Source organism: Thermobia domestica, chromosome 1, assembly GCF_964235325.1.
Source record: "Thermobia domestica chromosome 1, izTheDome1.hap1.1, whole genome shotgun sequence".
In the NCBI taxonomy this organism is placed as follows: domain Eukaryota; kingdom Metazoa; phylum Arthropoda; class Insecta; order Zygentoma; family Lepismatidae; genus Thermobia; species Thermobia domestica.
In genome coordinates, this window is record NC_137454.1 from 118,021,633 (window position 1) to 118,037,207 (window position 15,575).

At 35.7% G+C, this 15,575-nt stretch overlaps 1 long non-coding RNA gene across 2 annotated transcripts in view; it reads right to left on the bottom strand.

Moving 5' to 3' along the window:
* LOC145688326 (uncharacterized) overlaps window positions 1–14,485 on the bottom strand; it is a 101,486-nt gene extending 87,001 nt beyond the window's left edge. Inside the window, exon 1 of one of the 2 annotated variants that reach the window (XR_014131877.1) lies at window positions 14,325–14,391. This is a non-coding gene — a long non-coding RNA (uncharacterized LOC145688326). Of the gene's footprint in view, window positions 1–14,324 lie in introns of both variants that reach the window. The other variant, XR_014131874.1, reaches the window with a different exon arrangement.
* Window positions 14,486–15,575: the final 1,090 nt, after the last annotated feature.

A 15,575-nucleotide genomic window follows, 5' to 3' on the forward strand; every position in this document is an offset into this window, starting at 1 on the left:
TTTCGGTCTCCCTGGTTCTGCGTGAGTTTAAAATCGGTAAAGAATAGTTTTTTTTGTTTTTTATTTTTATATTTTTTAATTTTTATTTCTTGTTTATTTTAAGGGTTACACGATAGCTTTTGAAAAAAATCATTCAATTTAATAGAATATATATTACTCTTTACCAATTTTTTTTTCACTCTTTTACTCTTAATCCACACTGTTTGGGTTAAAAATCAGTCAAGAAAGAGCACTGAAATTATCTGCTTAATGTGAGATGGAATACCCTCCTGTCTTAAAAACTTAAAAATATGCTCCACGATATTTTTCGTAAAAGTATTATATTTTCATGTAATATCGCGGGCATATCTTTAAACCTCACATAATTTCCACTGTTTGACTTTAAAATCAATCGAAAATATGAGTGACGTTATTTTCTCCCTCCCACCTTCACTTTTCTTGTTTTAGAAAAATACTATAACTTTCGTAATATATATATATATATATATATATATATATATATATATATATATATATATATATATATATATATATATATCGATTTTCACATAATATGACGTATGTGTATTGAGACTTTCACATTATCTTCACTGCTTGGAGTCAAAATCAGTCAAATATGACTATACACTTAAGCCGCCCCCTCCAAACCCTCCAGGATTAAGAAAAATGTTCTATGATAACTTTCATCAAAAGAATCCACTTTTGTCGAATATGGGGTAATACTGTGATTCAAAATTTACAATCATCTGAACTACTTGGAGTTGACATGGGTCAATACATCCCCCTTCCACACAAACACACGAAAAAATATATTTTTAAAAAAATACCATATATAGAATATAGTGTGTGTTTCATTGAAGATTAGTGAGAGGATTGAGGTTGAAATTACTCAGAAGGAAGAGGGAGCTTTGCTAACTTCGACAATGCACAGCGTCATTAGTTTTTATTTGAACTTTTAATGTATATTTATACTTGTGTTATCTTACTCTACTGCACTTTGCATGTATAACAATATTAAAATTTTTGATTACGTGGTTTTGTGAAACTTATTAAAATGGATCTAGTTCATAACGATAGTATTACTCTAAAGTACTAAAGCTTCAAATAGCAGTACTAAAGTACAGTACAGAATCTGTAGTAGTATCTAAGAAAAAGATATAAAAATGTTCTATCGTACTAATTTTATTAAACTGTCATAATGCAGGTTGTAACAAGCTGGTAGCAGCAAAATTTATTATCAGCTTCGAGATAAATTCGTTCTCATATTTTTTTTTCACTTAAAGTCAGGGCTTTAGCATTCATGCTGACTGCAGAACAAAAAGTTTTATGGAAAATCTCATTTTCTGATACCTCTTAAAACACTATTTATTCATCTTATATCCTGCGTAACAATAAATAAAATAATACGGTTGTAATCACTTTTATACTACCTCTTTATTATTATCTTGAAATATTACTTGCCAGCCCTCCCTGCTGGTCTAATTGCTAGCGTGTGTGACTTGGGAATATGTGGTCTGTAGTTAGTTGGCTGGTCGGGATGCATTAAAATTAGAACCCATTATGATGGCTCGGAGGACCACGACTCATATAGCCTCGACGCACAAAAAGAACCTCTACAAACAAACATACTGTTTGCATATATCATTCTTTGTTATGTAATATGTATGTAGTTTCTGCATTTTTGTTCCATTAGCGTTATCTAAATATATGATAGTGGCCTCTGCACAATGTATTTTAATTTCATCAGAGCAATATGTTATCGCAATGACCTTTTCATCATGTCAATTTTTTATAACATCTAACATCCAATGCCCTTTCGCGTTCATCTTAATAACAAACAACAAACACCTCCGTCTGTGAGTCACACTAATCCTAATAATAAGCAGTCTTCTTAATATATGTCGTTTCCTGTGCTATCGAGTGTTAAACTATGCAAGTAATTTTCCGATTTAAAACTATTAAGACGATTTAATTGTAACTGAAAAATTATATTTTTTCAATTTAACTATTCTAAAATCTAGTTATTTGATTGCAACTTAAAAACTGTATTGTTTCAATTTAGCTATTTGAAAATAAGACAAGGTCATGACCGTATTTAGATATCAGAACCTACACAGATAATATTTTTGTAGCAGCATGTTTAGCACCTAATGTCTACTAATTTCATTATTTGGAACATATATGGTTTAGTTGCCACAATCGTTCTCATTTTGTTCATAGATGTAGGGCAAAAATAAAAGATATGGGTCACGGCACTTAAACTTTCTCGTTCTCCCATTTAAAATTGAATCACATTATGTAGTTATTACGTAAATATTTATTTGCGAAATATCAACAAAATTATAATAGACACTTTCGGAAACTATCGAAGAAAACACCTCCAAGAGGAAACTACCTTAGTGGACCTTTTGATAACAAATTATTCATGCCATATGTCAAATTTGTTAGTGAAATGTTTATTTATGAAATATGAACAAAATTGTCTTAGTATTTTTTAAGCAAATAGTTCGGGGAAACCTCCCTCAAGAGTAAATTACCCCTTTTGAATTTCTTAATAGAAAATGAATGAAATCATATTGTAGAGTTCTTAACGAGACAGTGGTGCATTTATTTATGAACTATGAATAAAATTGACTTAGGCTTGTTTGAAAAAATAGTCCGGGAAAAACTTACTCCCGAAGTAAAGTACGTATCTCCTATGTTTTTTTTTTTAATTATTTATATTATATTGTAGTTTTTAATGGGGCATTTATTCAAGAAATATAAACAAAATCGCCTCAGTCCTTTTTGAGGAAATTGTCCGACAAAATCTTACCCTCAAGAGCAAAATATCCCTTCTAGATTTTTCATCGAAATATTAAAAAAATCTTTATAATTGATTTTGAGAAAATACCGCTTTTTCGTTTTAATTTTCACCCTTCAGTAAACTACTCTTAATCTTAAAGGTAGAACCTTATAACCACTCCCTCTCTCCTGGAGAATCTTATAGAAACCTTAAGTGTAAAGTTTAGTGCTGATATTCGTACGGAACACACTCGGACGAACAAACAAAGATGCAGAAACCACTTTTGAGGCTTGTAAGGATCATGAAACATGCAAATCTGTCGAAATCTCGAATTCGATTTTTTTCACAACTACTACTTGCTTCTCTCCTATCGTTGCTCAAAAGTAATATATATGCACTGTTAGAAAGTAGATTGTATCTATTGCTGTTTGCCTTCTTCTAATGGTCACAGATATACTCCTACAGTGACGCACATACTCGTGACAGTGACACCGTACTCCTAACAGTCATACCCCACATGCTCCTAACAGTGACACACGTACTAATAGTGACATATATATTCTTAATTGTGATACATATTCCTAACAGTGACATATATATACTCTTAATTGTGATACATATTTCTAACAGTGACATATATATACTCTTAATTGTGACACTCTTAATCTTAACAGTGACACACACGTAATCCTAACAGTGACACACTTACTCCTAACCCCGTGTGCAAACTGCCGCCAACTATCATCGGTCAACTTTCGCGTTTTGGCGGATAGCCGCCGAGATGAAGGAAAAATGACTCGCGGCATCGGTCCGCTTTCGGTTCCAAGCGGGAAGCCACCGAAGCGGAAGCGAAGTGGCTGCCGTCATCGTAAAGTTAGATCGCGGTTGTAGTTTTTCCGCCAGGCGGTGTTATAGAGACTTTTCAACAAATGATCGCTGAATGATGGTGAGAACACGGTAACGTTCTTTGAGAACTGTTCTGCCACCTGTTGTTCTCATCTCTTTTTTTATGTGCTAGGACATAAGAACAACAGGTTTCAGCAATACTACTAATATTACTGTTGTCAGACGGTTCATAGGCTTACAGAACTATTTTCGAGCAGAACCTGTTACATTATTCGTTACTTGGCAAAAATGTCAAATATACTGCGTAAAGTTTTGCTCGTTGCTAACAATAAAATCCCATTTAAAATTCTCACTGACAATTACTAGTTACTTCTGATATGCTCGGAAGGCCATGTCTCTGGTGTTAAATTAACATACAAATACGCTAAAGCGGTAGTTATTTTGTGTTTTATCCATAGACCCTATATTGATATAGAACTTTCAGGGTATAAGTACCAATGCAATACGTTGTTGGCGAAATTGACAGTAGAGAATTAAAGGCGGCAGAAGAGAACCTAAGTGGTGGGTTAATGGCGGTACTAGTGGTTTCAAGCCGGCACTGGCGGTCCAGACAAGCAGAAACAGCGGATGCCACCTTATTACCGCCAAGGCGGTAAAATTGCGGCATTCGTGTAATTTCGTAATGGTACCGCCTCGTTAAGCGGCCATCAGCCCGCCAAATTTTCGACGGCAGGCCGACTACGTCTTGCACATGGGGAACAGGATACTTAATCTTAATAGTAGTACACATACCCCTAACAGTGGCAATATATACTCTTACCTGTTACATATTTAATCCTAATTGTGACACTTATACTCCTAACAGTGGCAATAAATACTCATAACTGTAACACACTTAATCCTAACAATGACAAATATACTATTAACAGTGAAACAAATACTAAAAATGACACAAATTCTTCTAAGAATGACGCACGTACTCCTAATAATGACACAATTATTTCTAACAGTAGCACACGTATTTCTAACAGTAACATACGAACCTCTAACAGTGACACACGTGCTTCTAATAGTGATCTGAACTGCATATACTTCCTCCTATACTTTATTGTAGAATCTATACCATATATACCTCCTCCAGAAATCATGTCCACTTTCCAAATCAAAAACAGAATCTATGAAAGGAATTAGATTAGTTACAAAATATAGCAATATATCCATCTGTGCACATTGCTTATACATAAATCCGGTTCTGATCAGTCTCGGACTAGGGAATATAGGGCTCCGGCAGAAGCCATACTTGGAGGGCCCATCTTCCGTTCCCATGTAGCATGTTGGGGTGGTATTTTTTTTTCTTTATAAAGCTGTCAGCTTCATTTACAAGTTGTAATGAGGCCTCACTGGGTCACAAGTTGTAATGATGGTAATCTGTACTGTTTCTTTATGGTATTGCAATAACCTGTCAAAAGACTAACAGTGGGTTAAAAAAAATAGTCATTACGGCATTCATGGAGCCCCAACACACTTTTAGACAATATAATGCTGGAGCCCCATTCTTCATATTATGATATATATTTTCTTACTAGGCCCCAAACAGGACTTTATAATATTGTTAGTTTCATTCCAATAATGAGACCCCAAGACTACACATTCAATGCCTGAGGCTACTGAACTCTGGGAACGGAACAAACTACAAGTAAATGTTTTATCTTATTTTCCATGTTATTCAATATTTATTATTATTATTATATTTAGAGAGGACCCCGGCAGGGATCCCTGACCTCCTGCCTTGGTCAGTCTAAGTCTGGTTCTGATTGCAAACTGCAGAACGTGAAGACCTAATAAGTCAATAGATAGCATTTAAATATTATACACTGTATATACAGTATATACGTCATTGAATTCCCGCGCTTGGACCTGCTAGTCACTGGGGGTGTGGTAAGAGAGTAGCCAATCACTACCAACCGTCTACTGCTCTCAGTGTGCCACGAGTAACCAAGCTGGCCACTCCCCATAAACGTCACTACAATTTTCGCGGGGAGGCAACGATGTTATACCTTCCGTACTGTAACAATATTGAAATATAATACATTGAAGCTGCATAATGGTTCAGTAATAGAGCAATCACTGAATCATTATGGCACATTTTAAATAGAGAATGGAAGAAAGTAACAACGCAAATGAGAATGCCATGTAGGCTATTCATATTTATTTGAGAAATATTTCTGTAACTTATTATTATATAAGGCAGTGGTAGTTACGGGAGGGGGGCTTTCGGGCTGAAACCCTTACATACGTCAGCTATATGTTACATACATACATTTGTATGTAACACCTTGACCACCTATATACAGTTCTTTCGTTTGTACGGAAAGTACATTTATTCGGAACACTTTTTTCAGTTAAAAGTCTGCTGTACTTTAAGTCCAAAAACTACAGGATTTACCAATGTAACCTACGTTTTTACGTACACCACATACATGTTTTTCTTTGTGTATCAAGATGCTGTCAAAAACCAAAAGGCACTGCAACAATTTGCCTTACATCGAAACACTGACATGCTTAATGTGATTTCTCAGGCTAAAGTGTTTATGGAAAGTTGAGCAGCCAAGCAGTGGCGTGTACAGAGAACTTCCCTTGACCATTAGAAAAAATAAGTTAATGTATGTACAGTAATTTTTCTGTTTATTGTAAGTTTTACATGTATTAATTTATAGTAGAAATAAATATTAAAACTTGACTAAGGTAGTACAGTATCTTATTTTATATGTTCATTATATACATGCACTTATTAACATAGGTGTACCTTCAATAACCGGAAAACTGTCACTTTTTTTTTTTTTTTTTTTGGCTGGTGCCGTTTGATTTCGCTAAAAACACGTTTTACTGTATAAGAAACTTGAATTACTTTATTGTTATTTTATAAAGTAAAATATTATTTAAAGATGTTATTTAGATTAAGAAAAATCGGATGGTAAACGATATTTTGTTTTGATTGAAGGAAGAAAACTTTGGAAAATATCATTTTCACGGGCCCTTATTTATTTTTTAAAAAACATACTCTTAGAACATCTGTTAACAAATCGTGAATAGGTGTGTTTTGAAGGCAAAAATTCATTTACACAACAATGGTTCACGTACATAGTTATATCCGTGGTCTTGATTTTGGGTAACCAGTAAAGGTAATAAGCTTAGAATAAAACCTAAAGCCTGTCTCAGACGGGACTGAAGTAAGGCTGCGATTCACGATCTAAAACTCACGACCTTACTTAACGATCGTGTGAGAGGTAACTTGCCCTTAGATCAGGTTGAAATTTTCTGCTGTCTATTTGGATCCTGACTTGGAAGAAATAGAAGAAGTTTCTATTTTCTTCTGGACTTCCATACAACTACCAATCAGAAAAGAGTAGCGCCTGACGACATTCAACTTTATTTTTCGCTGTAATTTCAAAACAATGCTGCCTGGACAAGAGAAACATTAAAAATATTAATAGAATCATATGAAAAATGTGAATTTTTAGATAATGTGAAGCACGATTTATATTATTTAAAAAAAAAAAAATTGCAAGAAAACCTTAGAGAAGGTATGCAGAGAAGTAATTAGTGGCCGCCCGAACACAGCAGGTGTGAACAAATATAATTACATCTTTTAAAAGAATAAAAATACGTTATTTAAGTATGTTCTGCAACTTGTATACCAAAAACTGTAACATGTTTTAAAAAAGCGTGCAGGTTTACTTTTGGTGCACCACTCGAAATAATTATTCAAAAATTAGAATTCCTTTAGTAATTTCCTTCTTATTACTTGCTAAATAATTTATGCTGGTTAACATAAAATATCCACAATGTATAGTTAAAATTCAAGGGGGTATCATAAGCAATTGTTGAAAAATTATAATCCGTTTACTATTTGCGTATAAATACAGCGTCCGGATGCATGCATAAAAACTACAGGGCAAAAAACACAAAACAACCTGCGCTAGGTCGCCACTAAAAAGCACGAATGCTACTGTATCTAACCAAAGCTGGAGGGCCCGAGTGGTAGCGAGGGGGTGCGTCAGTGAAGGTGGGTATCCGCATAAGCGAGGGTAGTGGAAACGAATGGGTTTTGGCAATGATACGAGTTTCAATAGCATTTGTCATGGTTTCATACTACTAGCGTTTCACTTGTAAACAAAATACAACTTCTGCACACTTGTGCAGAAATTCACTGCCGGTGGAAATTAGTTTCTATACAGGCATCTTTCATATGAAGTCACTTATTTTATCCGTCGTAAAGCATTTGTAATAATTTTACACTAGTAATTCTACACATATAAACATAAAATTCAGGTGTGGTACGCGAAAAGTAAACCAGAGCCAGAAACAGAAACAATGAGAGTTAATTGTCATCAATGTTGTGTGGCCTTCGTGCAATTTTAGGGGACAGTTTTATAATGCTGGCGCAATGCAGAAAGTCCGGGTGTAGTGCATGAGAGGAGCTCCCGGCGCGGTATAAGATTACTTTATGGGTTATGTGGGCATTTTTTGTGGGTAGTGAGCTGAGGGGATACACTCAGTACCTAACTAACTAACTAACTAACTCTATGGCCTATGGAACCCGGAGGTTCAGTGCCTCGTTCACAAAAGCTTTCCACTGACTTCTATCCTTAGCTAATTGCATCCAGTTTCTACTTTGTATTCCTATCTCTGCGAGATCCATCTTAATATTGTCCTCCCATCTGCGCCTAGGTCTTCCTAATGGTCGTTTTCCTATGGGTCTACCAGTCAAGACTTTGAAAGCGTTTCTACTTTCTTCCATTCTAGCTACATGACCTGCCCACCTAAGCCTCCTAGACTTGACGACCCTAACAATGTTGGGTAAACCGTATAAACTATGTAGTTCCTCGTTATGAACCTTCCGCCATTCCCCATTCTCGTTCCTCTTGGGTCCGAATATTCTTCTCAGGATCCTGTTCTCAAATACTTTCAGTCTATGTTCTTCCCTCAGAGTAAGCGACCATGTTTCACAACCATACAGAACAACAGGCATGATTATCGTTTTATATATTTTAAGCTTCAAATTCCTCGACAGAATTCGCGACGACAAGAGATTTTGAACCGAATAGTAACACGAATTCCCTGCTTTTAGTCGACATTTAATTTCTTCATGAATATGATTTTCGTCTGTTAATATTGATCCTAAATATTTGAAAGTATCCACTTTATCAAAAGCATTATTTAATATTTTAACGCCTCCACAATTTGCCGTATTACGGTCCCGACGCACTACCATGTATTTAGTTTTCTCTGCATTTACTTCTAAATCCATGTCCCTGTAAGCGTTTAATAAGATCTCTGCATTTATTTCTACTGTTCTCCTATCATCCCCTATTAAATTTACATCATCAGCATATGCCATAACCTGGTGAATACCGTTCAACTCTAGGCCCTGGTTGCTATCTTTGATTTTCCTTATGGCGTATTCCAGCACAAAGTTAAATAATAACGGCGACAACGCATCTCCATGTTTCAGGCCACTCAGTACCTATACTAGAAAATTGCTTTTTTTTTTTTTTTTTTTTAGCTTTCCGTGCCCGATAACTGTCCTCATTTACATGTGCGGACAAGTCATTTGATTTTAAGTTCTAAAATCTGGTGGATACAGACTCCCTCTTGTTCGCATCTCGCTGCCGAATTTTCGGAGTTACTAATTTCAATAGCGTATAGAATTCTGAATAGTCCACTCTGTAGTTTTTTTTTTTTTTTTTTTGAACTAGTATCTTCTGTATGTAGTTCATTATTCACCATTGAAAATACGGTGCTTTACTGTGCATTATTGGGGCGAAGAATTCACTCCCTGATCCACCAGCTCCTGTTTACTCTTTCTCTCTCGTTTTTTGGGGGAGAGGAGGGCGGATTTTGTGTCAACAACGGAGCAGATGTCACTGCTACGACTATTTCATCTTCGGATGAACTCATATTATGAAATAGATAAACAATAATATTTACAATTACGACAGTTGATTGCCTGTGCGTAACACATTCTTCAAGTGCTTTTGTCTGTTTAACACACAGACCACGAGAGACTCTGCTGGTAAAACCAACCTAGTTTTAAGGATCGTCTGAGACCCCTACATCACCTCAGGATAAAAGAAATTGGATGGAAGTTTGAGTTAAGCACACTGTTAAGTTGTAGCCTGGATTGAGGCCTTAGTTCAGATCCGTGTGAGACGGGCTTAAGTATTGGTTCAGGTTCCACTTTAATCAGTAGGGTTTCAATAAGTGTTTCCCAAGAGACAAGGAATTTTCCATCTCGTCTCTATTTTCGTCTCGAGATGAGATGAGAAGAACGTATTTATGTTCAAGACGATAGAGAAATTTGACGAGTCTTTGTGAGGGCAACACTAGTTCACTTAAGTCATAGAGATCTCAAACACCAATCCAGTGCTACATGATTCACAGCATAAAAACTAAAATTGATAAAGTGATAATACGAACATAATAAAGAGCATTTATCAAAATTTAAAGATACGCAAAACATTTGAAAATAGATTAGAATAATATACATTGTTTAAATGTTGTTATATCACATCCTTCGTGGATCTCCCATGACACAGAGGGATTCTGATAGCTTCTAGATAAAATTAAGAAAAATCTTGCCATACATTTTGTACGTAAACTTACGAAACGAGACAAGAAAAGCTTTTCTAGAATCGAGACGAGATGAAACTTTTACATCATTTGCGACATTATTTCTCTTCTCATGGGCAACACTAGTTCCATTTCATAAAGAATCAGTGCCGGAAAAAAGCATAAAACTCCAATCAATCTATGTATATAGGAAAGAAGCTTAATTTAAAATCCAAACTGCATCAGCTCAAACGTGAATTGAACCTGGATCTTTCGTGCCGTAAACGCTTGTGTTAATCGTATAACTACGAAGCGGTCCTAGGATGAGTAGTTGATATTGAGTTTAGCGTTCTATTCAGCTCCAGGTTATATAAGACATGTACCTATAGCTTAACGATGGCTCTATATAAGCTCTCACCGGGAATCGAACTCTCGACACCCACGCCAAGGGCACGTACTCTAATCATACAGCCAAGAGGGAGGAGAAGAAGAGGAAATATTTTATAGCATTCATCACTACAAGGAATTAAAGTTAGATATTAAAGAAAAGTGAAATTTCATCATGGATACTTTATTTATTACATCACTGCACTTGGAAATGAACAGTGTGCTAAAAAATCTCTGTAGTAATTTTTCTTTGAAGCTCGTTTCGGGAGTATATAATGAAACTAGTCTTCGGCTAGCTGAGGGCTTCGCCCCAAACCCTCATATTTGCTCGGCCTATGGCCTTGCATTTCCCATATCCCTAGTGTAAATATAATCTTAAGGGATTTGGAGATATGGTCATATTGTTATAACAATTTCAAACCCCACCCGTTTTCTTCCCTTCTAAGTAAAACATCGAAAAACGGTGAAACACGTCTTTATTTTAAAATAAGAGCCTAAACACAAATTTTCATGCCTCTAATCGTAATGGATTTCGAGATATGATTGCCTTATTTTAACAATTGTAAACATTATTTTTTCTTCTCGCCTTTTTTTTATCCCTTGTAGGGAAAATATCATAAAACGCTGCAACTCATCATTATTTATTTTAAATGAAAATTCTAAATATCAAGTTTCATGTCTCTAACCCAGTAATCGCCAAACTGTTGATCGCGAGCTACTAGTAACTCTAGGGGACATTTTCGGTAGATCACCTTAACGCTCTGGTTGGCTAACCTTGATTATGTAAGTTTATAGGCAATAAACAAATCTAAGATTAAAAAAAAGTTGATAGTTCTTTTGGTTGATAGGTCATAGTAGAATTTAAAAATAGTACGGTAGCTCAGAAGCTTCATAACTTTAGTGACTATAGCTCTAACCTTTACGAATTTCGAGATATGGTCAGCTTATTTTAACAATTGCAGCCCACACTCACTTTTTCCAACCGTATTTTTTCTTCCCTTCTAGGGCAACTATCAAAAACGCTGAAAGGCGCGTCTTATCGTTTTAAATGAGAAGTTCTTATACCAAGTTTCATGTTTCTAATATTCACATATTCCGAGATATGGACATTTGCAGATTATAATTGCCATCCCTCTCTCTGTTTCCCCTCTTCTCCATTGAACTTTCAAAAATCCTTCCTTAGTTCAACCTTACGTCACAAATCCTATCCCTGGACAAACACCATGCTTGTAGGTTTTCTCGGGATTCACCCGTTTCCCCCCACAATTTCATTTATTTCTCATAATCACCGTCTCCTTTAGTCTAACCGGCATAACCGTGGGACGTAAAATTCAAATATTTCATTTCATTTCATTTCCTGTCCAAATTTCAAGTTTCTAGCGTAAGCTTTTTGGCCTGAACGTTCATCAACCACTCAAGACTTCTTTTATCTATAGAGATTAGTATTTTCAAAGTTTTAGTTCATATTGATTGCTTTGTAGAGTTAAAGTCAAGAATATGCCATTATTTTCTCTCAACCGGCACTGAAGTACCGTAAAATTGTCTTGTTACTGTGTACTAGCATATCTATCATTTGTAAATGTCCAGTGAAATTTCCTTTCAAGCTCTCTAAAGATAGTTGGTCTTCATTATAAATTTTATCTTAAAATCGGTTTAACGATTTCCATGTACGGTAATATGTTATTTTAGAGTAAGAGAAAGCGATTTACCTACAACTCGAGTCCGATGCGGGAATATTTATTTAGAGACGACTAGGGGGAAAATGAAATGAAATCTTTGAGTTTTATGTCTCACGTTTATGCCGGCTAGACTAAAGGAGTCGGTGATGAGAAATGAATGAAATGGTGGAATGAAGAAAGTGGAAAGAAACGGGAGTACCCCGAGAAAACCCACGCACACGATGTTTGTCCACCACAAAGTCCACTTCGCGGAAGCTGGGATTGAACCTGGGACCCCATGCACCAGAGGTGAACGCTCTACCACTGAGCCATTGCGGCCCACAAGAGACGACTGGGGAAAATTTGTTACAAGATAGTGTAATGATTTTCATGATATGGGGTGAAACTAATATTTTTGTGCCCAAGGAAGCATTTTTGCCAGTTTAGTGCTAGTCTTCTTCCAGACATAGTATGTTAATATGCAAAACCTATTTTTTTTTCTTTTTTTGTAATTGCTATAATGTGCAGACTGATCTTTTTTTTACATAAAATGTTATGCTCAGCAATAAATATTTTTATTTTTGATCAAACTTGATTTTTGTGTGCTTGGAGCCTGTTTTCAGAATCAGACTATCATAAGCAGTCTTCACAGCTTAAGGCGATACCAAATCCATGGATGTTCTCATTGTGGATTTATGAGATTTCCAACTAGCTATTCAGTAACTCTTATAGAGTCCTTGGTCAAATTTGCAGTGATATATACGAGAAAAACTGTTAATATATTAAACATATATTTTCAGAATCAGACTATCATAAGCAGTCTTCACAGCTTAAGGCGATACCAAATCCATGGATGTTCTCATTGTGGATTTATGAGATTTCCAACTAGCTATTCAGTAACTCTTATAGAGTCCTTGGTCAAATTTGCAGTGATATATACGAGAAAAACTGTTAATATATTAAACATATATATACTAATTACAATATAAGGAACAATACCTTTGCATTTTTTAAAGGAATTTCTAGTCACCAGTGTAATTTCAGATTTCGTTTCGGTTGGCAGGGGGGCAGAATATTCACAAATATAAATGGAGTTCTACATTTTTCGTTAGTGGTGGCCTATATAACTATTAAAAATATATCTCTCAGGCAGGGCTGTAACTTGTGGAGGAAGGGAGGCAACTGACTTCCAGAGAAGCTCCCCGCCGTTCGAGAGAGGTCCACTTTAAGACAAAATGTTCTTACTCCATATACGATACGAACATGAAATTATAAACGAAATATAAAACACGTTCACTATCTACATTACACAAACAAAACAGCACACAAAAGGTAAATATGCCAAAAATGAGACGTGGGCCCATTTCAGTATAAATGTCTATTACTAGGGGCCCTAGAAATAATATTTATTCGTATGGCTTTGAAATTTGACAATATTGCCCCCTTAATTATTTTTCAATGTATGGAACAGGCCCAGGGGCATAATTAACGGCCCCGCAGATCTTGCTGTGCAGAAGGGCCCACAGGGTCCGGAGGTCCATAAAATGTATGAGAAAGATTGAAAGAGAGGGCCCAAGAATTAGAAAAAACACCTTTTTCTAGGGGGCCCAAATATGTGCATTAATGCTTGTTCCCCCAGAAAAAAATCTATAAGTTACGGGCTGATCTCAGGAGGGAGAGCGGATATTTGTCCCATCCCCAAATCTCGCTACTGCATCTAGTATGCTTTCCTCAAAATAAATAGGGTCTAAATATATTGAAGAATTTATTTAATGCACTTTCCGAAATGAGTGATTTTGAAAGCATGCCTCTTTCCTAGAATTTGCAAAGTTAGCAAGTAGTTTCTTTAGTTCTTTGATCTTAATAACAACTATTGGTTAAAGTTGAAAAAGGGGAAACGAGACTTAAATTCATTCGACGCTGCAAGTGTCGTGTTCATTCTGTGCACGCCCAGGAGTTAATAAATGCAATATTATTTTTATGACGAATTAGCAAAAATCTGTCGTTTCTTGCTAATTAAACTATAAAATACTTACCAACGAAGAATAATATTACGAAAGTCCGATTCATTTTGCAGCTGTTAAATTGTCTCTGAAGCGTGGAACACCAACACGTGTAAGCACCGCCACTTTTCTGCGCGCTTTGCTCAACAAAATTGAAACGGATACTGTTAAAAACGCGACTATATAGTTAATTATTCGTATTTGCTTAGTGACCTCTGGAGGCTCGTTTCCGGTTTTCGTTTATTAGCTCCATCACCAACTATAAAACAATTGATAATTCACGATGATAAGATAGAAAATCACTACCTCTGTTTGTTTTTTTTTTTTTTCCTTTTGTTTCTGGAACGATCCACATTTTGCAAATTTGTTTTGTTTTTGCTTGTTGCACCGTAACTGCGTAAAAGTTTTCCGCACATATACATCCATGTACATCCCATCTCTTTGATCATTCTCTCAATTTGCCATGAACTGCATTTATATGCTGTCCATATGTATCTCAGAAGGCGTTCAGTAAAGACGTTCAAACTGAACGTATGGTCTGTCAGTGAACCTCGCTGTCAAAGGAATACTTCCTAATAATATGCTTTTAAAAATTACTTCGATACTTTTATTTCTAAAACAAATATAATTATTGTTCGCGATTAAAGGAATATTCTAGTCTGGCAGATAATATAGATATAATTATTGATGTCCTATGTAATGCAGTGCTCATCTTCGGTGCGAAGAATCCCTTGTTCGATCTCAGGTCAAGTGAGTTTGTAGTGAACAACATCGTGTCTCTGGATTTTCTCGAGGTTGTCCCGTTTACTCCCACATTCTCTTTCCACTATTTCTTTCATAATAATTCACTTTCCTTACTCGTCTCTTTCTTATAGCCTACAGGGCATAAAACTTTAAAAAAACTCTTCTTTTAAAACTTTCACATTTTGGATTTTAATGCGTTGCTTTTTTTTAAAGTTTCACTAGGAACATTGTTAATCATAATAGTAATACTAGCTACTAATTACATATGTAAGCTAGAGCCACGAAATGACTATACTGAAATTACTGGTTTCCATTCATCATCATCATATATATTCTGCCATTTTTGGCAGGTCGTTTGTCGCAGCTGAGAAGCTTCTATGCTTCTCAGTCTTCCACTAATCTCTTCGTCTTTACGTACCACTTTTCTGTTTTGATATCGTCGATCTCCTTCGCCCCCTCGCTCTCTTTCCTATCACCATACCCTCTAGCACGTCCCTCATGATAAAGTTTCTTCTTAGCCAATGTCCAAAACAGTTTATC